Source organism: Corythoichthys intestinalis, chromosome 14, assembly GCF_030265065.1.
Source record: "Corythoichthys intestinalis isolate RoL2023-P3 chromosome 14, ASM3026506v1, whole genome shotgun sequence".
Lineage (NCBI taxonomy): Eukaryota > Metazoa > Chordata > Actinopteri > Syngnathiformes > Syngnathidae > Corythoichthys > Corythoichthys intestinalis.
In genome coordinates this window covers 26,006,396-26,033,451 of record NC_080408.1, presented here as the reverse complement: position 1 = coordinate 26,033,451, position 27,056 = coordinate 26,006,396, and the positions used below count along the sequence as shown (strand labels likewise).

At 39.4% G+C, this 27,056-nt stretch overlaps 1 protein-coding gene across 1 annotated transcript in view; it reads right to left on the bottom strand.

Annotated features, from left to right (window-relative positions):
- The window catches only part of ctnnd2b (catenin (cadherin-associated protein), delta 2b), a 284,445-nt gene extending 260,911 nt beyond the window's left edge, over window positions 1–23,534 (bottom strand). Inside the window, exon 1 of the mRNA XM_057858336.1 lies at window positions 23,266–23,534. The gene's annotated coding sequence lies outside the window, so the exon portion shown is untranslated. The remainder of the gene's footprint in view (window positions 1–23,265) is intronic.
- Between the last annotated feature and the right edge of the window lie 3,522 nt (window positions 23,535–27,056).

The window sequence follows — 27,056 nt, the reverse complement described above, 5'->3', positions numbered from 1 at the left end:
AAGTTTAGAAATGTTCACATTTAAAGGGGAAAGAAAGAAAGAAAGAAAGAAAGAAAGAAAGAAAGAAAGAAAGAAAGAAAGAAAGAAAGAAAGAAAGAAAGAAAGAAAGAAAGAAAGAAAGAAAGAAAGAAAGAAAGAAAGAAAGAAAGAAAGAGAAAGAAAGAAAGAAAGAAATTAAGAAAAAGCCTTGTTGCTTTGGTTATTTTTTTCCCTTAAGAATTGAGGATAATGTCATAACTGGTTGGCTCCTTCTTAATGGGGACATCATGAAAAATGTACTTCTAAATTGCTTGCATACAAACACTTTGGTCTCTGAAGTGCCTACCCACCCATCAAGTGGGATTTCAAATATTCAAGTAAATGTTTTGTGGAAGCCATCGCCCATTAATGTGGAAAAAACAAAAGTCAAATTAAGAGTTTTTGTTTGGTGATGTGTGAGCTTCACACGTCACGTACGCAGATCTGCAAAGCAATTGCTAAGTATATTAAGCGCTGGCTGACTCCCCACAAGTGAAAATGTTTTTATTGTCTTCATAAATACTTGTTTTCTTCAATGCTCCGGGTTCTGTTTCAACAACTAGAAATTGTTTGCCTCTTCGAATCTGTAGCTCTATCTCAGTTGTCATGGTAATGGAATAGAATAAAACTTGTAATTGACTGAACAGTGCATGGAAGAAAGTGAATATTAGCATTATTTGCACGAAGCTGCTATCTTAGAATAAGCAAATCACAGCAGGAAGGGGAACAAAAAGAAAATAATGTATTATTCTTGGTGTAATTTGACTACAGCATGTCGTAGACAAACTCAAACAACTGCCAACTGTTTTAATCCCCCCCGCTCCCTCCAAAAAATCCTAAACCACAACATTTTTTGTTTATTGTAAAACAAATTGCAGAACCTATAAGTTAGATAAATTTTTATCAAGGAGAAACTCATAATGTTTAAAAGTTCTGTGTTTTTTCATAACAGAAATACTGCATAAACACGAACAAGTGAAGTTATATAAAACCCATAGAGTAGGCTGTCAGACTGCAGCCAATCTACAACGCCCACCCAGTCACAATGACACTTGTGAACATTTTCAAAAAGACAAGGGCATGCAATTTTACACATTTATATTATTTGACTGCTGTGTATACTTGAAATGACTAGTTTAGTAGCCTTGCTGTATCCTATCAATTCTAATCTTGTCTTACTTTTATATTTGTGTTATTGTCCATGTAAATCTGCATAGTTTCATAAAAACAATATGTTGTTACTGTATCATGGTAGATAAAATAAGCGAGTAGATCCTCTCACTTCCATCTTATTCATTTAAATCTTAGATAACAGGACTTCATAGGGGGGAAAAATGTTAAAATAAGGCTGTTTTGTTATCTGTGATATACTTTTATTATAAAGTCTCGTAATTTTGATAATGTCATCTGTATCATAGCGTAGGTTGTGAGGACTCAGGGGCAAGTCAAGTGTTTGAACCTGTAGTACTCCATAATGCATGTCCACCAAATCAGTACCTGTACTTCTGCAATTCTAATGTTTTTGTGAAAGGAAAATTGCGAAGCCCTCGTAGACAAGAGAGAGGACAAGCACTTTGACAGAATGAGAGACACAATTTGATAAAAATGAGCACGCAAGGAGGCAGTTCAAATACATTCTAGTTGCTGGTTGCTAAGAAATGCTTCACTATCCTTCTTTAGGTTAATCATATGAACAAACATAAAAAGTTATCCTCTCTCTTGACTAGGAATGTACCAGTTTGATGTTCTGACGGTATGTTAACCTAAGCCAAAATATCAGTTTCACAGTATCACGGTATTGTAATTACAGCTGTTACAATCAGATATCTGGGTTTAAAAAATATCCATTGAACAGGATTTCGATTTTTCAGAACATATTAGCAAATTGGAACATAAGTATAGTTTTAAGTTAAAATGGGCTTTAAAAAATGACAAAATATTCTAAATAAAATTAAAATAAATGCAGTCCTTTATCTGAGCATAAACCCACAGCCACAGCTCAACATCATTACCATCAGAACTAAAAATAATGTCATTATTTTCCATTAAAAGCACATGATATGACTCGTACCATGTTTACATTTTATAGAAACTTTTCTAAACACGGACAGTTGACAGAATAAAACTAGGGCTGTCAAAATTATCGCGTTAACGGGGGGTGGTAGTTAATTTTTTTAATTAATCACGTTAAGATATTTGGCGCATTTAACGCACATGTCCCACTCAAACACATTAAAATGACAGCACAGTGTCATGTGCACTTGCTACTTGTGTTTTTTGGTGTTTTGTCGCCCTCTGGTGGCGCTTGGGTGCAACTGATTTTATGGGTTTCAGCACCATGAGCATTGTGTAATTATTGACATCAACAATGGTGAGCTACTAGTTTATTTTTTGACTGAAAATTTTACAAATTTGATTAAAACGAAAACATTAAGAGGGGTTTTAATATAAAATTTCTATAACTTGTACTAACATTTACCTTTTAAGAACTACAAGTCTTTCTATCCATGGATCGCTTTAACAGAATGTTAATAATGTTAATGCCATCTTGTTGATTTATTGTTATAATAAACAAATACAGTACTTATGTACAGTATGTTGAAGTATATATCCGTCTTGTGTCTTATCTTTCAATTCCAACAATAATTTACAGAAAAATATGACATATTTCATAGATGGTTTGAATTGCGATTAATTACGATAAATCAATTTTTAAGCTGTGATTAACTCGATTGAAATTTTTAATCGTTTCACAGCACTAAAAAAAAACACAACGTTTTACAAACGCTAGACATGCTAAACACGCTGGAGTTAACTCTCATAGCTAGTGGGAAACGTTCATGACAGTGTTTACTAACCTTTAATTTTCTATAAATACGAAATCATATTGGAGGTATTGCCTCCTTGGCAACCACCCTCCACAAACATGTTTTAAATGTACAGTGCCTTGCAAAAGTATTCGGCCCCCTTGAATCTTGCAACCTTTCGCCACATTTCTGGCTTCAGACATAAAGATATGAAATTTAATTTTTTTTGTCAAGAATCAACAACAAGTGGGACACAATCGTGAAGTGGAACAACATTTATTGGATAATTTAAACTTTTTTAACAAATAAAAAACTGAAAAGTGGGGCGTGCATTATTCGGCCCCTTTACTTTCAGTGCAGCAAACTCACTCCAGAAGTTCAGTGAGGATCTCTGAATGATCCAATGTTGTCCTAAATGACCGATGATGAGAAATAGAATCCACCTGTGTGTAATCAAGTCTCCGTATAAATGCACCTACTCTGTGATAGTCTCAGGGTTCTGTTTAAAGTGCAGAGAGCATTATGAAAACCAAGGAACACACCAGGCAGGTCCGAGATACTGTTGTAGAGAAGTTTAAAGCCGGATTTGGATACAAAAAGATTTCCCAAGCTTTAAACATCTCAAGGAGCACTGTGCAAGCCATCATATTGAAATGGAAGGAGCATCAGACCACTGCAAATCTACCAAGATCCGGCCGTCCTTCCAAACTTTCTTCTCAAACAAGGAGAAAACTGATCAGAGATGCAGCCAAGAGGCCCATGATTACTCTGGATGAACTGCAGAGATCTACAGCTGAGGTGGGAGAGTCTGTCCATAGGACAACAATCAGTCGTACACTGCACAAATCTGGCCTTTATGGATGAGTGGCAAGAAGAAAGCCATTTCTCAAAGATATCCATAAAAAGACTTGTTTAAAGTTTGCCACAAGCCACCTGGGAGACACACCAAACATGTGGAAGAAGGTGCTCTGCTCAGATGAAACCAAAATTGAACCTTTTTGGCCACAATGCAAAACGATATGTTTGGCGTAAAAGCAACACAGCTCATCACCCTGAACACACCATCCCCACTGTCAAACATGGTGGTGGCAGCATCATGGTTTGGGCCTGCTTTTCTTCAGCAGGGACAGGGAAGATGGTTAAAATTGACGGGAAGATGGATGCAGCCAAATACAGGAACATTCTGGAAGAAAACCTGTTGGTATCTGCACAAGACCTGAGACAGGGACGGAGATTTATCTTCCAACAGGACAATGATCCAAAACATAAAGCCAAATCTACAATGGAATGGTTCAAAAATAAACGTATCCAGGTGTTAGAATGGCCAAGTCCAGACCTGAATCCAATCGAGAATCTGTGGAAAGAGCTGAAGACTGCTGTTCACAAACACTCTCCATCCAACCTCACTGAACTCGAGCTGTTTTGCAAGGAAGAATGGGCAAGAATGTCAGTCTCTCGATGTGCAAAACTGATAGAAACATACCCCAAGCGACTTGCAGCTGTAATTGGAGCAAAAGGTGGCGCTACAAAGTATTAACGCAAGGGGGCCGAATAATATTGCACGCCCCACTTTTCAGTTTTTTATTTGTTAAAAAAGTTTAAATTATCCAATAAATTTTGTTCCACTTCACGATTGTGTCCCACTTGTTGTTGATTCTTGACAAAAAATTAAAATTTTATATCTTTATGTTTGAAGCCTGAAATGTGGCGAAAGGTTGCAAGGTTCAAGGGGGCCGAATACTTTTGCAAGGCACTGTAGGTTGGCCCTCCTCCTCTAAACCGCGGCTGTCTGTAACGTTTCTGTAGCAAAGTATTCCCATACCAGTGATTTCTTTTTCTTCGATGGGGGAAAAAAGTTCAGGACTTTCACCTCCTCCAGCCATCTTGTAGCACAGCTGACTCACTGACACTGAGCAACAACCGGTGGGGGAGGGTTGAGCCTTGCAGCTGCAAGCGAGGGGTTTCTCAATACATTTTGTGAGACATACAAAAATAGCTAATACCTTAGGGACAGTATTACATAAAGTTTTTGCGGTTTTGATACCTTGATCTTTTCATACCACAGTATCCCTTGAAACCGGTAATTGGAACATGTCTACTTTGTTTTTTTCCAAACACATCATATTTTGTCGTTCATGTGATACTAAAATATGAGGGGACACAGAAATGAGACAGGATCTTTTTGTCTCAACACTAGTGCTAAGCCTACATGAACTTGCAATTAACAAACCATTTTACAAGTGCATTGCTCAGTGGTAGAGTAGTCTCTTCCCAACCCTAAGATTTTCAGTTTGAGCCACGCCTCGGTGAACATGTAGTATCCTTAAACAAGATACTGAACCCCATGTTGCTCATCAGTGGGTACAGTGCGGCAAATAAGTATTTAGTCAACCACTAATTGAGCAAGTTCTCCCACTTGAAAATATTAGAGAGAACTGTAATTGTCAACATGGGTAAACCTCAACCATGAGAGACAGAATGTGGAAAAAAAACAAACTGAAAATCATATTGTTTGATTTTTAAAGAATTTATTTGAAAATCATGGTGGAAAATAAGTATTTGGTCAATACCAAAAGTTCATCTCAATACTTTGTTTATGTACCCTTTTTTGGCAATAACGGAGCCCAAACGTTTTCTGTAACTCTTCACAAGCTTTTCACAGATCGTTGCTGGTATTTTGGCCCGTTCCTCCATGCGGATCTCCTCTAGAGCAGTGATTTTTTTGGGGCTGTCGTTGGGCAACACAGACTTTCAACTCCCTCCACAAATTTTCTATGGGGTTGAGATCTGGAGACTGGCTAGGCCACTCCAGGACCTTGAAATGCTTCTTACGAAGCCACTCCTTTGTTCCCCTGGTTGTGTGTTTGGATCATTGTCATGCTGAAAGACCCAGCCACATCAGGATCAGCAGAAAAACAGCCCCAAAGCACGATGTTTCCATTCCCATGCTTCACAGTGGGTATGGTGTTCTTCGGATGCAATTCAGTATTCTTTCTCCTCCAAACACGAGAACCTGTATTTCTACCAAAATGTTCTATTTTGGTTTCATCTGACCATAACACATTCTCCCAGTCCTCTTCTGGATCATCCAAATGCTCTCTAGCGAACCGCAGACGGACGTGTACTTTCTTCAGCAGGGGGACACGTCTGGCAGTGCAGGATTTGAGTCCCTGGCGGCACATTGTGTTATTGATAGTAGCCTTTTTGCTCACCGTTCTTGTTATCATTTTGACGCCACGGGCAGGGGGTGAGATCTTGCATGGAGCTCCAGATCGAGTGAGATTATCAGTGGTCTTGTATGTCTTCCATTTTCTAAGAATTGCTCCCACAGTTGATTTCTTTACACCAAGCGTTTTACCCATTGCAGATTCAGTCTTCCCAGCCTGGTGCAGGTCTACAATTTTGTCCCTGGTGTCCTTCGACAGCTCTTTGGTCTTGGCCATAGTGGAGTTTGGAGTGTGACTGACTGAGGTTGTGGACAGGTGTCTTTTATACCGATAATGAGTTAAAACAGGAGCCATTAATACAGGTAACGAGTGGAGCCTGGTTAGAACTCGTTAGAAGAAGTTAGACCTCTTTGACAGCCAGAAATCTTGCTTGTTTGTAGGTGACCAAATACTTATTTTCCAATCTAATTTGGAAATTAATTCTTTAAAAATTAAACAATGTGATTTTCTTTTTTTTTTTTTTTTTTCCATATCTGTCTCTCATGGTTGAGGTTTACCCATGTTGACAATTACAGGCCTCTCTAATCTTTTCATGTGGGAGAACTTGCACAATTGGTGGTTGACTAAATACTTATTTGCCACACTGTAAATGTCAACACAGTGTCAAAGCAAGTTAAGTAACTTGAAGATAAAATGATAGACCATTTAATATTTTTCTAACTGTTCTCTCAAACTATGCGCCACCTTTTTGTGCCATGTGAAGATGTATTTTTATGCTGCCGCGCAAAGTAGTTCATAACCTCAAAATGTCATATGTCAGCACCATCATAAACCAAGGACCCTTTCTGCTAGACAGGCACTCAAAAAAGCTTAAGCGAGATTAGAAGGCAGATTCTTCTCATTATTTCGGCCTTGTCAAATTACAGCCACAAATCATAAATCAATGTAAGTATAATGTGTTTGCTCCACGCTCACCCTTCCACCTACTCTCCCTATGATCAGCATGCCCCTGAAAGATTCTGAGTATATAAGAACAGCATTGTCATGACAGCCGTGTCTTGCTCATAACAAATCTTGAAAAAGGTCTGTTGGTCTTGTTAGAGCCTAAACTGCTAGACGTCGCCTGGCTTACATCACAAGTCCCAGTTGCCACATCAACCGCAACTTGGCAACAGCAACTCCACAGAGGATTGATTGGGTTAAGCAATTTAGTGAGAGCGGGTTATGGCAGTGTTGTTCAAATATTTTCTGTTAGCCCCTGCCAGAAGAACAGCATATTTCATGCAGTCTCCACTGCGATTAGAAATAGTATAATTTATCTAATTTTCATAAATATAGTATGTCCCTGCAGTAAATGACGCAATATTGGTATTTTTGGTATAATATATGAGCGACCCCTTGTTCTGCCTCATACTGATGTTCTCTTGAGGGTTTGGGTTAGGGTTGCTGCATTTAAATCTCACTCTGTGCTGTGTGTGCTCATGCTTGGTGCATAAAAACCCTACACGTAGAGGTAATACTCCCTCTGAAAAATGAAAGCACCACTGCTACCTACTATACTTTATGTGCAATTACACTTTATTCTCAAACGGCAGTAGAAAAAGAAAAAAAGAATTGCCCTGAGGGGGTCCAGCTCACAATTTGAAAAAGACTGCTCTATGCAATATTAAGCTCTGTTCAGACCGCAGTGTGTAATTCATAGATCTTATTTTTTGTCTGACTTTTTCGTGTGGCTATTTGGACCATTTTCATTTTCTAGACATAATGGCCCTAAAGTTACGTGCATGCGTAGAAGAGAAAAACAAATGAGGTAACAATCAGCCAAATTTTGAGAGGCAGACAGCTAGTTTTACTCCTTGTCATGGTTGGATCCAGGGGCGCTGGAAGTCACACACAGCAGGGGGTGCTGAGGATCTTTTTTTAGTGTTTCCCATCCAAAAACAGCTTTTTCAGTCCAAATTTGTCATGCTTGCATTTTCTCCAATTGAGGCTTGCACAATGGCAGTACACACGCATGCTGAGTAGTTTACATACTACTACTAGGCTACTACAAAGACAGCGTTCTATTTCACCCACAGTGTGCCTTGGAGTTTTTGTGTTGGAAATAAAAGCGCCCATTTATTATAATGCAAATCGGTGCAGCTAGACGACGCAATGATACACGAATACATTTTAAAACTAAAAGGTGTAATAAGCCTCGAAGCATGTCTTACCTATTCGAAATCATTATAATCATTTTCATTTACGACTTCAACTTGAATTTTTGAAAAATTTGCTGTTTTTGTAAAGGTAAAATCGCTAATTCGTTTTTGGGCCATGTTGACACCACCTCTGTCAACAGTTAACTTATCCAATAACTCCTCATAGCGTCAGGTGGTGATCATGTTGTTAACCAAAAAAAAAAAAAATTAAAAAAAAATTTTTTTCAACATATACTGTATATTTAATCCCTAAAGTTAAATACTCTATTGTTTCAATGTTTTATTTATTCATTTAAAAGAAAAAATCCCAAAACACATTTTTTCTCCCAAACACCAGGGAGTGCTGGAGCACCATCAGCACCTTACTTCCAGTGCCACTGGTTGGATCCCATAACTCGCCTTGTAATTAATTGTTTCATCAAGTGTTACATATTAGCTGGAACATTTTGCTGTCCCTCCACTGCACACCTCCGTCTCTATGCTGTCCACTCGCTGTTTCACGCTGCTGTTTGATATCATTGTTGCAGAAATTCTAATTCTGGGTCACTGGACTGCCCAGACCATAATCACATTTGGAAAAATCTAGCCAGTGTCAGATTTGAAACAACACACAAATGTGGCCTAGTTCCATGTGACTTTGCCTATTCAGACCATCATGTAAAAAAATCTCACTTGAGTCATTTCAAAGCAAGAAGATCTAATTTGAGTCATTTCAAGGTGCAGTCTAAATGAAGTATGCACATCAAGTGTCAAGGTTGATCTCAGGAAGGAACCCCGTCATGATCGGCTCTTAATGGCTACAAAATAAATGATAAAAGTAACAGTGCTTTATATGAGTTTGCATGATTTCACAATGGACATATGTTGTAGCATTAGTAAAGGGCTGGCCGCCCAGAGAATTCAGTTGTGACGTCTGTCATATTGGATTGGCATCTCCGGAGGAAAGAACGCCTCATTACGCCAAACAATTCTCCCTCCTTTCTTTTCTCCTTGAGTGATTTCCCGGACTCCTCAGTGGAATCCCTGGTGGGAGGAGCCAACGTGTAAACAGGGGAGGGAGGATCGAGGACAGAGGAGCTTGGAAATAATGAATTTCTATTCACCCAGGGTCTTAGGCCCTCACCAGAAGGATGGCTCACCGAAACAATGACGTTAGCCTTGGCCTGTTTAGCTTGGCAAAGGGATGAAACATTCAGCAACAGCTTAATCATGTGTTGCCTTAATGACAATCCATTCTGTCCTCAAAGCTGTATTGTTTAGTCCATATATATTTTGTCAACAAGGAAATAGACCCCTATTCAATTGCCTGGCACAATCCACCGCTCGATCTCAAGTGACAATCAGGTCACTTCTTTATAGATCCCTTTTGCCTGTGTCCTATTTAAGGGATAGGACAGGGAACCACTTGGGTTCAGGCAAGGAGGCAAAGTGCACCTGTTATTTTCCATAATCCATTAGTGAACCAGCATGTTACTTAAGTGGTGAGTGCAAAGAGAGGTAAGCCGCCTGAAAAACAATTCGTATATACAGTATATGGTGGAAAACACATACAAAGGAGAAAAAGCAGTTTCTGCTCTTGCACCCCTCTTTAAAATTAACTGCTGTATTTTAAGCCAAAAGAACTGTTGTGTTTGATAGAACAGTATGTCTATATGCTGCCATATAGACATTAAGTCCCTGATCTATATTTAATTTGTCCGTTTTACCCTGGAGACCCCGTTTACAGACACCGCGCAACTGCTTTTGTTTCAACCCAGCCATTAAAAGAAGGTATTTATTATTCGAAATGTCTATCATTTTTAGCTTGATGACTAATATTTAGTTTAAAAGAAAAAACAACTTAAAACATTTATTCACTCGCATATTTTAAACTTTTAAACAAATTACGTTACAATGACAAAAATGGTGTCTGCAAATAAGTCACGGATATCTACCTTATAACTATCGCTTAATTGTATTTTTTTTTTTGTTACTGTCGCATTTTCCCCGTTATTTGAGATGATAAATAATCGCTGAAAAAAAAAAAAGAGAAAAAAAAGTCTAAAAGGGTAAATATATAAAAAAGAAAATCTCAACCACTCCTTGATGTCTGTGATTTCTGCATCGCAACCCTTGTTATATTACCATGTTTCACCCATATCATCCCCAAAGAATCCAGCTGTGGCCATTCACAGCTTTGTCTTGACTCTTGGTGATATATGCTACATGGAGTTTTTGAATCAAAGAGAGGTTAGTACGTAATAATATCTCGTTAAAATCATGGCGTCTCTCGCGTGCTCTCACCTCCAGTTAGGGTTCTGCTGTTTAAAAAACATTTTTGTGGAAAAAAATGCAGTTCAAAACTTTTCTTCCCCCAGAAAATAGAGATTTTAAGATTTCCAATGATGTATCACACATGCATATGGGAAAATTTTGAAATTTGGCCATACCTAAACGCCGGCGAACCAAGACAATTGTGCCGAGAGTCGCTTTGTATTTACCATCTTGTTCGTCAACCGTCTTGGTTTTGGGATCCTCTACCTTGTGCATGTATTGAGTGAATTTTTGGCTTTTTGGCTTTCTGCTCCCTGCTCAATTTCACGTTATTGATCGCCATCGACTTATTTGTCACGGACCCCTTTTGTTATTCCCTCTTTTCCATATTTGTGTGTTTTGTTTTGTGTTCAATAAATCCTTGAACGCTTCACCTCGGTTGTCTGATCTTAATAATAATAATGATACGTTTTGTTTATAGAGCGCTTTTACCGATGCTCAAAGACGCTTTACAGTTGAAACAAAGAAAAGGCTTACACAACGTGCGCAGTCCAAAACAATAGAGAAAAGAATTACAAATTAAAAGCCAATTTAAAAAGGTGAGTTTTTAACCATTTTTTGTGACATAAACGTTACAGTTGTTTGACAACGACAGGTATGAAATACAATGACTGAAAAATCAACCGTTTAAATAATCAGTTACCCTCCCTCCAGACACAAGCTAGTGTTTAACGATGCTATGGTAGTTTAGATTTCAATAATAATATTATTACTCAAAGTGACATACAGCAAAATATATATACGTTATATTCAACCCTATATTCTGTCATGAACAATTTTAATATAATACAAAAAAAAGCATTTTTCCATCTCAGCAACAAGGCAAATATAAGACCCATCTTATCCATTAGTGACACAGAGGCAATAATTCACGGATTCCTCTCATCCTGCCCTGACTATTATAATGTTATTCTTCCTGGTCTTCCCATGTCGAGTATAAAAAGCCTGCAAATGGTACAGAATGCTGCGGCAAGGGTTCTAATCAGGATGAGAAAGTTTGATCATGTTACTCCAATATTTGCACTGGCTCCAAATTCATTTACATTATGCTACTTACTAGGGTTGTTCCGATCATGTTTTTTTGCTCCCGATCCGATCCCGATCGTTTTAGTTTGAGTATCTGCCGATCCCGATACAGTGCCTTGCAAAAGTATTCGGCCCCCTTGAATCTTGCAACCTTTCGCCACATTTCAGGCTTCAAACATAAAGATATTAAATTTAATTTTTTTGTCAAGAATCAACAACAAGTGGGACACAATCGTGAAGTGGAACAACAGTTATTGGATAATTTAAACTTTTTTAACAAATAAAAAACTGAAAAGTGGGGCGTGCAATATTATTCGGCCCCTTTACTTTCAGTGCAGCAAACTCACTCCAGAAGTTCAGTGAGGATCTCTGAATGATCCAATGTTGTCCTAAATGACCGATGATGATAAATAGAATCCACCTGTGTATAATTAAGTCTCCGTATAAATGCACCTGCTCTGTGATAGTCTCAGGGTTCTGTTTGCAGAGAGCCATATGAAAACCAAGGAACACACCAGGCAGGTCCGAGATACTGTTGTGGAGAAGTTTAAAGCCGGATTTGGATACAAAAAGATTTCCCAAGCTTTAAACATCTCAAGGAGCACTGTGCAAGCCATCATATTGAAATGGAAGGAGCATCAGACCACTGCAAATCTACCAAGACCGGCCGTCCTTCCAAACTTTCTTCTCAAACAAGGAGAAAACTGATCAGAGATGCAGCCAAGAGGCCCATGATCACTCTGGATGAACTGCAGAGATCTACAGCTGAGGTGGGAGAGTCTGTCCATAGGACAACAATCAGTCGTACACTGCACAAATCTGGCCTTTATGGAAGAGTGGCAAGAAGAAAGCCATTTCTCAAAGATATCCATAAAAAGTCTCGTTTAAAGTTTGCCACAAGCCACCTGGGAGACACACCAAACATGTGGAAGAAGGTGCTCTGGTCCGATGAAACCAAAATTAAACTTTTTGGCCACAATGCAAAACGATATGTTTGGCGTAAAAGCAACACAGCTCATCACCCTGAACACACCATCCCCACTGTCAAATATGGTGGTGGCAGCATCATGGTTTGGGCCTGCTTTTCTTCAGCAGGGACAGGGAAGATGGTTAAAATTGACGGGAAGATGGATGCAGCCAAATACAGGATCATTCTGGAAGAAAACCTGTTGGTATTTGCACAAGACCTGAGACTGGGACGGAGATTTATCTTCCAACAGGACAATGATCCAAAACATAAAGCCAAATCTACAATGGAATGGTTCAAAAATAAACGTATCCAGGTGTTAGAATGGCCAAGTCAAAGTCCAGACCTGAATCTAATCGAGAATCTGTGGAAAGAGCTGAAGACTGCTGTTCACAAATACTCTCCATCCAACCTCACTGAGCTCGAGCTGTTTTGCAAGGAAGAATGGGCAAGAATGTCAGTCTCTCGATGTGCAAAACTGATAGAAACATACCCCAAGCGACTTGCAGCTGTAATTGGAGCAAAAGGTGGCGCTACAAAGTATTAACGCAAGGGGGCCGAATAATATTGCACGCCCCACTTTTCAGTTTTTTATTTGTTAAAAAAGTTTAGATTATCCAATAAATTTTGTTCCACTTCACGATTGTGTCCCACTTGTTGTTGATTCTTGACAAAAAATTAAAATTTTATATCTTTATGTTTGAAGCCTGAAATGTGGCGAAAGGTTGCAAGGTTCAAGGGGGCCGAATACTTTTGCAAGGCACTGTATTTCCCGATCCGATTGCTTTTTTTTGCTCCGATTCAATTCCAATCGTTCCCGATAATTTTTCCCGATCATATACATTTTGGCATTGCATTAAGAAAAAAAAAAAAAAAAAAACTCTGGACGAATATATACATTCAACATACAGTACATAAGTACTGTAATTGTTTATTATGACAATAAATCCTCATGATGGCATTTACATTATTAACATTATTTCGGTGAGAGGGATCCACGGATAGAAAGACTTGTGACTTTGTATAGTGTGACTAAATATTACCATCTAGTGTATTTGTTGAGCTTTCAGTAAATGATACTGCAGCCATGCCCCAATGCATGATGGGAAGTGGAACAATGATGGGAAGTGGAACCATAACTGTGCGTCGTGCCTCCAATGGATATATCTTTTCTGCTTTGGGAAAAAACTCAAGGTGTTAAGACAAAGGTCAATTGCCACCTTGCTTCCCCACATTGCTTCCCATGATATTTCTAATCATAAGGAGAGGGATTGCAAGGCTTTAGCCAATTGAAGAAAGGCTCCAAAGGCTGCTAAAATTCACTTACTCATTTAGTGCTGCCTTTTATCTCTCTATGTAGGAAAATGGCGTCATTACGGATTGAGCGCGACAATGAGTGAGAGGGTCATGCAGCGCATACATTAATTGCGTTAATTATTTTAACATGACACAGTTTTTAATAAATTAATTGCCGCCGTTATCGGGATATTTTTGATAACCCTACCTTAAGCCTAAACTAAAGACTCTGGATGAGTGTAACATATTATGTCTGTAACGTTAAATACAATTAGAAAACTATTTAATTAAAATATATACAGTATATACATTAGAAAAAGGCATGGCTGATATTTTTTTTTTTCCGATACTTTGAAAATGACGTGATCGGACCTCTCTCTCGGACATCTCTACTACTTATTTTTAAAATATGGCATCGCTTCGCACTGTCCTACCTTGTCGACTTAGCTATTCCATATGTTCCTTCCTGGTACCTATGTTCCCAACATGAGCGTTTCTTGGTGAGAGCAAAAACTAAGTAAGAAGGTTCACAAGCGTGCTCTATTCAGACTCCAGCACTCTGGAAAGCCTTATCCATGGAAATTAGAGGGGCTACCTCAGTAGATATGTTTAAATCTCCTCTAAGACTTGCTTCAAAACTGACAATTAGTTAAAATCGGATGTTGGCTATGTTCACTGTCGCTTTCATCAGCCCACCCTACCTCCCTCACCCCGGCTGGGTGTGGGGTGGCAACAACATGGCTGCTGCACTGGCTCTGCACCAACCAGCAAAGCCCAGTTTGGCAGTTGTCGTCTTCTTCAGAGGCAAGTTTTAACAAAGAGAATATACAAACAATTCAGGCTGCAATCAGCACTAAATGGGCCGTCAAACTCATTTTTCATGGTGAATTCCCAAAATCATTAACATAGACTGAGTATATTTTATTTTGATATTAGATGGCATTGGCGAAAAAAGCGTCGCCATTCACTGTAGCCCATGTTTTCATGACGCCTGCTTGCTAACTTGAACTCATCTGTTCAATTGGGCTCAACTGAACAAATTCCCTGGAATGCTGCTTCAAACCAAAGTGGTGAAATTCCTATTCAATTGTAGGCCTGGGTCCTCGAGACATAAAAATCCTGTTTTGACAGTAACATCTATTCTACATACTTGTGTGTATGTAGACTGGTGACACCAGTCAGCATTACTAACTGTGTCAATTGGTGCAACAACAGTCGCAAGAAAGACTAACAAAACTGTTGAGGGTTTATCCAGTAAAGGACAGTTTGGATATGTTCTACCACTAAGTGAAAGTATGAGAGGTGGGGACGTTTAAAGCGTGTTCAAATACAGTACATGCATGACCTGAGCTCTTTCATTCACAAGTCAGTTGCCATAACAACGTATAGCTCTGTCGGATGTGAACACTGGGTGTAATGCACTATGCAGCAAAGGGGTGGCTAGCAATCAGCACTTAGGTGCACCCTGTTTCTCTTTTCCTTTGTTGTATAAGTCAACGTTTTCTCCATTTAGGAACCTAACTACAATGCTTTAATAGGTAACTTGAACTGTAAATACTAGTCCTTCTCAAAAAATTAGCATATTGTGATAAAGTTCATTATTTTTTGTAATGAGCTGATAAACATAAGACTTTCATATATTTTAAGATTCATTACACACAACTGAAGTAGTTCAAACCTTTTATTGTTTTAATATTGATGATTTTGGCAAAAAAGTCAAGAAAAAACAAAAATCCCTATCTAAAAAAAATTGCATATTTCATCCGACCAATATAAAAAAGTGTTTTTTAATACAAAAAAAGTCAACCTTCAATTACTTATATTAGCTATGCACTCAATACTTGGTCGGGAATCATGTTGCAGAAATGACTGCTTCAATGCAGCGTGGCATGGAGGCAATCAGCCTGTGGCACTGCTGAGGTGTTATGGAGGCCCAGGATGCTTCGATAGCGGCCTTAAGCTCATCCACAGTGTTTGGTCTGGTGTCTCTCAACTTCCTCTTCACAATATCCCACATATTCTCTATGGGATTCAGGTCAGGAGAGTTGGCAGGCCAATTGAGCACAGCAATGCCATGGTCAGTAAACCATTTACCATTGGTTTTGGCACTGTGAACAGGTGCCAGGTCGTGCTGAAAAATAAAATTTTCATCTCCGTAAAGCTTTTCAGCAGATGGAAGCATGAAGTGCTCCAAAATCTCCTGATAGCTAGCTGCATTGACCCTGCCCTTGATAAAACACAGTGGACCAACACCAGCAGCTGACATGGCACCCCAGACCATCACTGACTGTGAGTACTTGACACTGGACTTCAAGCATGTTGGCATTTCCTTCTCCCCAGTCTTCCTCCAAACTCTGGCACCTTGATTTCCGAATGACATGCAAAATTTGCTTTCATCTGAAAAAAGTACTTTGGACCACTGAGCAACAGTCCAGTGCTCTGTAGCCCAGGTCAGGCGCTTCTGCCGCTGTTTCAGGTTCAAAAGTGGCTTGACCTGGGGAACGCGGCGCCTGTGCACGGTGGCTCTGGATGTTTCTACTCCAAACACAGTCCACTGTTTCTGCAGGTCCTCCAAGGTCTGGAATCGGCCCTTCTCCACAATCTTTCTCAGGGTGCGGTTGCCTCTTCTGGTTGTGCAGCGTTTCCTGCCACACGTTTTCCTTCCCACAGACTTCCCACTGAGGTGCCTTGATACAGCACTCTGGGAACAGCCTATTCGCTCAGAAATTTCTTTCTGTGTCTTAGCCTCTTGCTTGAGGGTGTCAATGATGGCCTTCTGGACAGCAGTCAGGTCGGCAGTCTTGCCCATGATTGCGGTTTTGAGTAATGAACCAGCCTGGAAGTTTTTAAACCCTCAGGAATCTTTCGCAGGGGTTTTGAGTTAATTCGTTGATTCAGATGATTAGGTTAGTAGCTTCTTTAGCGTACCTTTTTGTGATATGCTAATTTTTGGAGATATGGATTTTCGTTTTTTCTTGATTTTTTTTTTTTGCCAAAATCACCAATACTAAAACAATAAAAAGCTTGAACTACTTCAGTTGTGTGTAATGAATCTAAAATATATGAAAGTCTAATGTTTATCAGTACATTACTGAAAATAATGAACTTTATCACAATTTGCTAATTTTTTGAGGACGACCAGTATATCAAGATCTTGCATTACAGTTTTATTAAAGCAAATATACAGCAATTTGTATATGGAGACGTACACCAAGCATGCTAATTTGTCCTCATGTGTTTCACTAAGAGTTGATGGGATATGAGCAAATGCACCATCTTTCAAATATTGATCTTAATGAGGCCTGTGGAGGCTCCAGCAGCTCGACCAATGCTGATGATAAAAGACAATAACACACGCCTAAAAATGCTGTGAGCCAAAGTACAATGTGCTTTCTCGACTTTTCACCAGAGACTTGGCTGTAGGTTCACTCCACTGTTCACAATGAATCTTCTGTAATTGGGGGTAAGAGATGGGGCACCTGTGTGGAAGTGAGGCTCATTGTGATGCTGCTCAAAATCTTACTTAAAATCAGCAATAATATTTTGAGTAATAATGTGCTTCAAATTCTATTGAACAAGAACGGTGGTTTCCGGTTTTACCTGCGTGAGTTTGATGTTCATAACTTTGGGATGCTGTTCATGTTGCTTTTAGCCATAACTAAAAATAAAGCAGTTGTGTGTTCTCTGAAAAACCAGATTAATCTTTCATTTGATGAGTTGTTCATGTCAATGCGCCAAAATGAAAGAAGAGGCTGAATTACAACAGTGATGATGACAACTGGGTGTAATCGTGCGGTTTTATAACACAGGGTAGTTGGCAAATTTTTATGTGAGTTTTGCTATATGAAAGAGTAGCTCGTCCCTCCGCGTTTCTATAAAATAGTCAAAATAATAAGTCAGTTATCATATTACTGTACAATGTTATTTGACCTCCCATTATTGTATAATACTAATTCTCAAAAGGCTGCTATTAGGAGAGGAAATATCTACAGTGCATATCAATAAAGTTCCATATACAGAACGTATTGGTTAGCACTGTTAGTTGTCTTTGAGATAAAAGTACTATATTGTCCCAGGGGATTATTGTGAATTAGTTAAATGTCAATTCTCTCTTAGGTGTGCCGTTTACAATTTGAACGTTTTTCAGATCAGAATACAGTATGCCTTTCAAGTCAGATACCAGTACATTTTTCATACCATCATGGATTAAACTCATTAGACCATCCCAATAAGGACCAGCAAAGAAATTAAGCTTGTTTTGCTTTCACTTTGGTTCCACACTTGTTGTAACCTCAACAAAGGGTGTAAATAGAAAATGAATTTAAGAGTATTAGCAGAACATAGATCAGGAGATATGTGAATATAGACTATAAGAATTTAGTATCAACTTTGCATCGTCGCATTTCAAAACAGCTACATTTTTTGTAAAAACATAATACTGTAAAATAAACATTGAAATCAGACCTGTTTCTCTCATACTTTATTTTCTTGTGTCTATATATTTTTTTTAATAAAATAAGCACATACAGTATGTTAAGTACAGTATTCTTCATGTTTTAAGAAAATTGGGCTCCTTGGGTTCAAAAACCTGACATGATAGAGAAAAACTTTGATCATTTTTGGATTCCGCACCCATAAGTTAGAAAAAACTGCTGTCATACCTAACTTTGAAAATTCTGCTCCCCAGTGTTATCCAAATCAAAACAGTCACAGGGTGCTGGAGCCTTTCCCAGCTGGCTATGGTTAGGAGGCAGGTTAATCTCTGAACTGTCTCTAAACATTTTGACACTTGAACCATCGCTGAAAAGCAGATTATGCTGTTATATCGTCCCACCTATATTGAGACCATACCTACACCCTTGCTCATAGTCCATTATATCGGTGGGCCAACCCAGACACCATTTTGCTTTGTTTTGTTTGTAGTTCGGCATAGAAATTGCATGTTTTTAAAATGTTGGTTTGCTTGTCAACAAATGCTAATTTTGTAATGTATCACATAGTGTCACACAGTCCTGAAATCAAAGTGCATCACAAATTTAAGAATTTCACTTCCTTTTAGCAAACATGTTTTGCTTGATTGCTTACCATGACAATAAAATAGACAGAAATAACAATGCAAAATGACGACTAAAACAGACAAAATGAAATCATCATATAGTTTCCAAAGTGTGCTCAGTGTGAGGTAGAAGAGACACATTGCGACTCTGCCCAAGACAGCAAACAAATTGTGGGAAGAGAGGGGGTTACTGTAACAAAGGCATAGATATGTGGAAAATCATATTACAAAGGAAATTGACACATGACTAGATGAAAATTGAACACTGAACGATTTTCAGTTAACACTTTCAGTCACTGCAGCCATAACTCGAGACTCTCTATCCAAAACTCTAGAATGCAAAGTGAAAGTCATATATCAACAACACCCACAAATGCCTCTGGCTCCTCTGGGCCTGAGTTCATCTGAGATGGATTAATGCAAAGTGGAAAAGTGTGCTGTGCTGTGATGATTACAAATTTTAGGAGGAAATCATGAGCGCCTTGTCCTCTGGGCCAAGGATGGAAACCAGTCGGTTTGTTATCAAAGCAAAGTTCAAAAGCCAGCATCTACACGTAAGGGGATGCATTAGGACTCATGGCATGTGTACCTTGCACATTTGTGAAGGAACCATTAATGCTGCAAGGTAGACATAGATTTTGCAGCAGCGTATACCACCATCCAAAAAACATCTTTTTCAACAGACAATGCTGAGCCAATTTCTGCATGTTAAAACACTGTGGCTTCGAAGAATAAAATAGTCCCAATTCTAGACTGGTCTTCACTAATGAAAATGTGTTGCACAGTTATATACAGTATGATCAGTTTGATCACTTAAACTAACCTTTTGGCATATTCAAATAAATATCGATGGGATTTGCAATTCATAGCATTCTGTTTTCAGGTTTCCATAACATCCTAAGTTTCCCTTGTAAAATCACTTAATCATATAATTTACACACAAGCAAAAATTGATGCAGAATTTATTTATTTGTATTTATTACTTATTTTATCTATTTATTTTATTTTAATGAATAAACAATTTATTTCAAACCATATCAATCATATAAAATCAAAGTATCGTATTTTTTTTACTATAAGTTGCACCTGAGTATAAGTCCCATCAGCCCAAAAATGCAATAAAGAGGAAAAAAAAAAACATAAAAATCGTACTAGAGTATAAGTCGCATTTTTGGGGGAAATTTACTTGATAAAAGCCGGAATGGTAATGTACCATAGCTATTAAGAGTTATTCAGAAAACTATAGCATAAAGAACATGCTAACAAGTTTACCAAATCATCAGTGTCACTCCAAAACACCAACATAACATGTGAAATGATGCAATAATGTGTTACTAATTCCACACGTAAGTCGTTCCAGAAGTCGCACTCCCAGCCATACAATGAAAAAAACTGCGACTTACAGTCCGAAAAATACAGTAATTAAATCAAAGAAAAAAAATTATCAATGTTCTATATTCATATAAATATATAATATATATAATGTATATAATATGTGTATATATGTATATATATATATATATACACACACACACACACACACACACACACATATATATATGATATTAGTGCTGTCAAATTTATTGCGTTAACGTTAAAATATTTGACGCATTTAACGCATGAGCGGAATGACCCGCCCATGCATTGCCTCAAACAGGTTACAATGACGCTGTTTTTTTCCACATTGAGAGCGAAGAGGCAGAGAAAGGCGAGTAGACACAGGCATTCATTGAACCGCGCCATTTATTGGCATAAGCTTCGGCAACTCCCTCACAATAAACATCATCGAGTGAAAGCACAGCAAATTATTCCTATCTCTCAAAAAAATAATAATAATAATGTTCACAAAAAAAAAAAAAGTGCTTCAATCTGTATTAATGAGACTCAGACTTTGGACAAACTATTTAAACATTTCGTTTAGCTGTCGTTTAGCTCGACAGATACACTGGCAATATTTAGTCACAATATACAAACTATCAGAGGTCTCGTGCGTTGTGAAGCCAGCACTCAAATGACCATGAAGTACAATGGATGGACAAGTAAACAAGGAACTACGGTGTCAGTCGAGGGACAAAACACACTCATTGGCTTATTTCTAAGTAATTTAAAACTCGCCATTGACACCTTGTGGTGTATTTCAATAACTACCTTATGTAGTTAAAGACACTGTGGGAGAACGGCAGGGAGCCCATGTGACGTCACCGCTCGGCGAAGTCAACAATGGTGAACTACTAGTATGTTTTTTGATTGAAAATTTTACAAATTTTGTTAAAACGAAAACATTAAGAGGGGTTTTAATATAATATTTCTATAACATGTACTAACATTTATCTTTTAAGAACTGCAAGTCTTTCTATCCATGGATCCCTTTAACAGAAAGAATGTTAATAATGTTAATGCCATCTTGTGGATTATTGTTATAATAAACGAATACAGTACTTATTTACAGTATGTTGAATGTATATGTCTGTCTTGTGTCTTATCTTTCCATTCCAACAATAATTTACAGAAAAATATGGCACATTTTAGAGATGGTTTGAATTGCAATTAATTACGATTAATTAATTTTTAAGATGTAATTAACTCGATTAAAAATTCTAATATATACTCTGTATATGTATATATATTAGGGCTATATTAGGGCTGTAAAAATTATCGCGTTAACGGGCGGTAATTAATTTTTTAAATTAATCACGTTAAAATAATGACGCAATTAACGCAAATGCCCCGCTCAAACAAATTAAAATGACAGCACAGTGCAATGCCAACTTGTTACTTGTGTTTTTTGGAGTTTTGTCACCCTCTGCTGGCGCTTGGGTGCGACTGATTTTATGGGGTTAAGCACCCATGAGCATTGTGTAATTATTGACATCAACAATGGCGGGCTACTAATTAATTTTTTTTATTGAACATTTTACAAATTTTATTAAAACGAAAACATTAAGAGGTGTTTTAATATAAAACCTGTACTAACATTTATATTTTAAGAACTACAAGTCTTTCTATCCATGGATCGCTTTAACACAATTTTAATAATGTTAATGTCATCTTGTTGATTTATTGTTATAATAAACAAATACAGTACTTATGTACCGTATGTTAAATGTATATATATCCATCTTGTGTCTTATCTTTCCATTCCAATAATAATTTACAGAAAAATGGCATATTTTATAGATGGTTTGAATTGCGAATAATTACAATTAATTACGATTAATTAATTTTTAAGCTGTAATTAGTTCGATTGGGAATTTTAATCGTTTGAAAGCTCTAATATATATATATAGATAGATAGATAGATAGATAGATAGATAGATAGATAGATAGATAGATAGATAGATAGATAGATAGATAGATAGATAGATAGATAGATAGATAGATAGATAGATAGATAGATAGATAGATAGATAGATAGATAGATAGATAGATAGATAGATAGATAGATAGATAGATAGATAGATAGATATTGCCTTACCCACATGATTATTATTATTATTATTATTATTTTTAAAATAATGCCAAGGCGAAATCTGGCCCTCATTCCTACAGTTTAATAACTGTACCAAATGCATAATTACAACAATCCAAAGCAGTGTTTTTTTCCCCAATGGGAATAAAAACAGATCAAAACATGAGTATCAAAATCGACAAGGTTTTGTTCTCAACAGCCAGTTGCAGACCCACATTTTTGCCAGGTCACAGACCACAAGTCGACCAGAAAATGTAAGCAGCACTGAAATACGCTATCTGATACACAATTTGGGGAAATAATGGGACTGAGTTACTCCACAGTGTTTCAAAGAAATGGTTTTGAAAACACGCAGTGGTCTTTTCCACAAAGATAGGATGAGAGACAGGCCCCGGCTGTGGCTACAAGCTGGCTGAAAGGTGTGTTTGCATCACCCTCGCAGGGCTCATGGCAGAAGCACACAACAACAGTCCGTGTCTTCACATCGTGCGATAAAAGGCAAGGGAAAGCCACCGGGGACGGGCACGATAAACCACTGTCACGCATTATAATCTTACAATGTCGCTCAAATTTAGGTCAATCTGAAAGTAATTTAGATTTTGCATTAGCACACCCCCTGCTTCGACCCGGATGCGTGGATAGATGGATGGAGGGAGGGAGGGATGGACGGAAGGATGGGTGGCAAATCTATCCGACGAGGGGGTTTCCATTTTCTTCCCACGATCAATGCGAGCACGCCACAGCCCTTAAACGCGTAAAAAACGAAATCCACGTGAGAAAGACTGTGGTCAAATATCTGGTGTTCAAGCACACTTTTCGTCAAAAACACATACACGCTTACATATTCCTTGCTGGCAGTTACAATCAATATGTTTTTTGGGGTGGATTTCGTGAGATGAGTAAATGGGGACCAAGGGGAACTGGAATGACATTGCGCTTGCTTACTGTAAAATAAATTCCCTCGGGGGATGGAGAGCCTCTTTTTCGCCCCTCGACTTTCCTCCTTCCCGGCGTGGGAATCCGAAATTCAGACCATGAAAACGGGCTGTGGATTGTCCCAGCCTCCGAGGTATTTTGGTCCAGCGCGCAGTGTGGAAGATGAAGGTTCCCAGCATCCGAAAAGGAGAGAGCCAGCTGTTAGGAGGAAGTGAGGGAGACGAGGGAGGAAGGAAGGAGCGGCTGGGCCAAAGCACTGCGCACAGGAGGGAAGGCAAAGAGGCACTCACTTGTGTCTCTCTCTTTCTCACTCTCTCTCTCTCCATGCCTGTGTGTGTCTGTGTGGTTCACAAATCAGCGTCACTTCATCCCTGCGAGACAGACCGACAGTTTGGGTAGCAGTGATAACAGCGACACCCACTGGTGATCAAAGGGGCATCTCGTCTGGATGCTAAAGAGTAAAAGTGCAGCTGGTAAATTGGGACCAGACACGTGTACAGATAGACCCCTAGTGGTGCTCAAGCACCTGCCCTTTTGCCCCAGATGAGAAAATTGCCCTTTCAGCAGGAGCCCATTAAAATAAAGAACAGGCACATTGGTAGAGTGGTCAGCACGTCCGCCTCACATTTCTGAGATTGTTGGATAAATTCCGTCTCTGGCCTCACTGTGTGGAGTTTGCATGTTCTCCCCGTGACTGTGTGGCTTTTTTCCAAGTCATCCGGCTTCCTCCCCAAACATTCATGGTAGGCTGATTGAACAGTCCATTCTGTCCATAGGTGTGAGTGTGTGTGTGAATGGTTGTTTGCTTCTATGTGCTCTGCAACTGGTTGGTAACCAGTTGCAGGGCACATAGAGGTTCCAGCACTCCCGCGACCCTCGTGAGGTTAAGCAGTTCAGAATATGAATGAATAAAAATGACCGTCATCAATTACATCCAAAAGTTCTGATATCTGAGGGGCAGTTATTTGAGGTATTGCAAAAATTCTGTCCAGACTTGATCCGCAGCACGCATGCGCAACTGCCTTGCCCCTTCCTCCTCCTTCTGGACACGCCACGCTGGACTTGTTGCTCAGCTCGAGGTCCATATACAGTGAAAAATATGAAAAAGTATCTGAACCTTTTGGAATTTCTCACATTTCTGCATAAAATCACCATCAAATGTGATCTATTTTTTGTCAAAATCACACAGATGAAAAAAACTGTCTGCCTTAACTAAAACCCAAACATTGATAGGTTTTCATATTTTAATGAGGATAGTATGCAAACAATGACAGAAGGGGAAAACATAAGTAAGTGAACAATCACATTTAAGTCAAAACAAGTTAAATCTAACTAGCCCAACGACATAAGCACACTATTAGCTACTAACATTTCAAATACAGAAAATATACTTTTAAAATATTCAGAAGTTTAATATACAGCTAGCAAATAACATTTTCTCCTAATTACTGAAACAACAGTTTCTTCTGTCATGAGTTCCGACACACATATTCAACTAAATACATGAAACAAATAAACGCTCAGACCTAGTCAGGACAAATACTTTAGTGGAGGGATTTGGAAGACAAAAAGAATTATAAAAGTCAGTATATAACCCTGTTCCAATCTGTATGTAGACTCTCTTCTCATCCTGGCTCATTCTATATTTGTCTCTTTTTCTGTGTTTTCATCTGTGTCTAACATTTCTTTGTTCAGTCATGTGTAATCCATTTCCAAATGCCACAGTCATTGGCATCAGTGGCAAACTAAATCTTGCACACATTGTTCTCACATGCACTGTTTGCTTGGGTGCACAAGAAAACTACTGCACGTTGTGATTATTGATGTGCTTGCCTGGCCCTAACTGCATCGCCATGCTCTTATCACCAAAGAAAATAGTGCCACTCACAATATTTTGACATTCCTGTAGAAATGTACTGTCTGTCTTACACTAGACTGTTGATACTTTTATTGAAGCCTCCACTTGCAAAATACTCTGTTGGAGCAATTCTTTTCACCAGCCTATCCTTTGCTGCCTAATGACCTGACATCTCCGCAGGGATCATTAAACTTTCATCTGAGCTAATCTAAAAACTGAAGTCCCCTTAAGCAAGACTCTTGCCTGCACCAGTGGAGCAACTAAGATTTTCTATGTAAGACAAGTGGCTTGACTTTGAAGAAACTTGAATTTGTAATAGAGCATTATGTTCAATGTGATGTTATAAGATGAAATAACATGATCACTTTTGTCACATTTAAAGAGAAACTAGACACCCTTTTTAAAATGTTCAGAAATGACCAAGACAAATCTTTTCTTCTCATATGATCGCTTCCAATTGAAAAACATTTCACTCCAAATGTTCATGTTTTCATTTTTATCCAACCAAACAAAAAAGTAATACTGTTTGATGTGTTTCAGATAAAAAGAAAAAAAATAAAAGATTTTGAAGTTGTCTTTTCCATTTGACAGCAATGATTTGTTCACTTAAGGCTCGTTCCATCAGGATTGCCATAGAGAGCCTTTGCATGATTTGTTATGCACACTTTCTACTGACTTTTAACTTCCTGACTCAGACCTGGAGCCACTGGAGGGCTCCAGTTACACCCAAGAGTACTGGTTTTATATCAGACATAATGCACTTACATTTACACTTACTTCCCACCTTTTGGCAATGATTTTCAACATCGCGTAAAGGGGGTGTGGTTGGGTGAGGGAAAGGTCAAACAGAAAGGTAAGATGATGCGCAAAGCTCTAATATAGTGTTTAAGTGTTTAATGGCTGCCATCCGGGAACCTGGCAGCCACAGTAACAGGGTGGTAGGTGGGTCCCACACTTTTTCCCTATGGCGTGGCTCCTTGGGCGTGGCCTCTCCTGTGCCAGGGCTGCCGGCCGCGGGAGTGGGTGGAGGTCGGGGCTCCGATCTTGCGTTGCCCCTGGCGCCTCCTTGGCGTTCTCCTGGCTCTGCCTTCCGCTCTCTTCCCTGACTGGGTATCCACCCTGTGCTCCGTCGCGGGTCGCTGGCTGGATGTCGGTGTATCGGCGAGGTGTTGCCTGCTCTGGCGGGGGACCCTGCTCTGCCCTGGGCTTGGTGGGCCGCTGGGGGTCCCGTGGCGTGCCGTGCCGGTTGCGGGGCTGCGGCTGTGACTCTTGGGCCGGGTGGGCGGACAGGGGTGGGAGTGGGCGTGGGGTTGGTGGCGCGTCCCTTCTTGCCATCCCTAAAGGCCGGTTGATGGGTGCGCGGGTGGCCCGGGGGACCACCCTGGATCCCGTGGGAGGGACGATGGCTCCTTTGCTGGGCTGTGGGAGGAAGGGCGGGCTGTGCCGAACCCCCCCCCCCCCTTCCCCTGCCTGCCCTCCCTCCTCGGTCTGGCTTGGAGGGGGCCGTGGCCCTGGGTTGGCGCGCGCGTGGCGTCTCCGCTCATCTGCGTGGCCGTCGCGCGCCTGGTGGGGCTCGTGTGTGGCTGGATGTGATGGGGCGCGCTCGGGTGGGGGGTCACGGTGCCGGGACTGGCGATTGGGCAGCCTAGGGTCGGTCGCCAACGGGCTTACACTCACAAGGGATTCACACGATTACTGGGTTCCAGATCACAGAGCTGATTTGTGTACACTCTACCCCTTTCAATCACTTAGCTTATAGACTCCCCCCCATCCCCCTCTTTCCCTGGTCAACAGGCCCCCCACATGGTGTCAACTGGAAATACATCTAACTGACGATAGCACTAACATATTAGTAGTTAGTGTAGACGTTCAATGTATTTCTCTGTATTGTGTTTCTTTTCTTTCTTCTCTTGTGTTTCTTTTCTTCTGTTCCCCCATAACC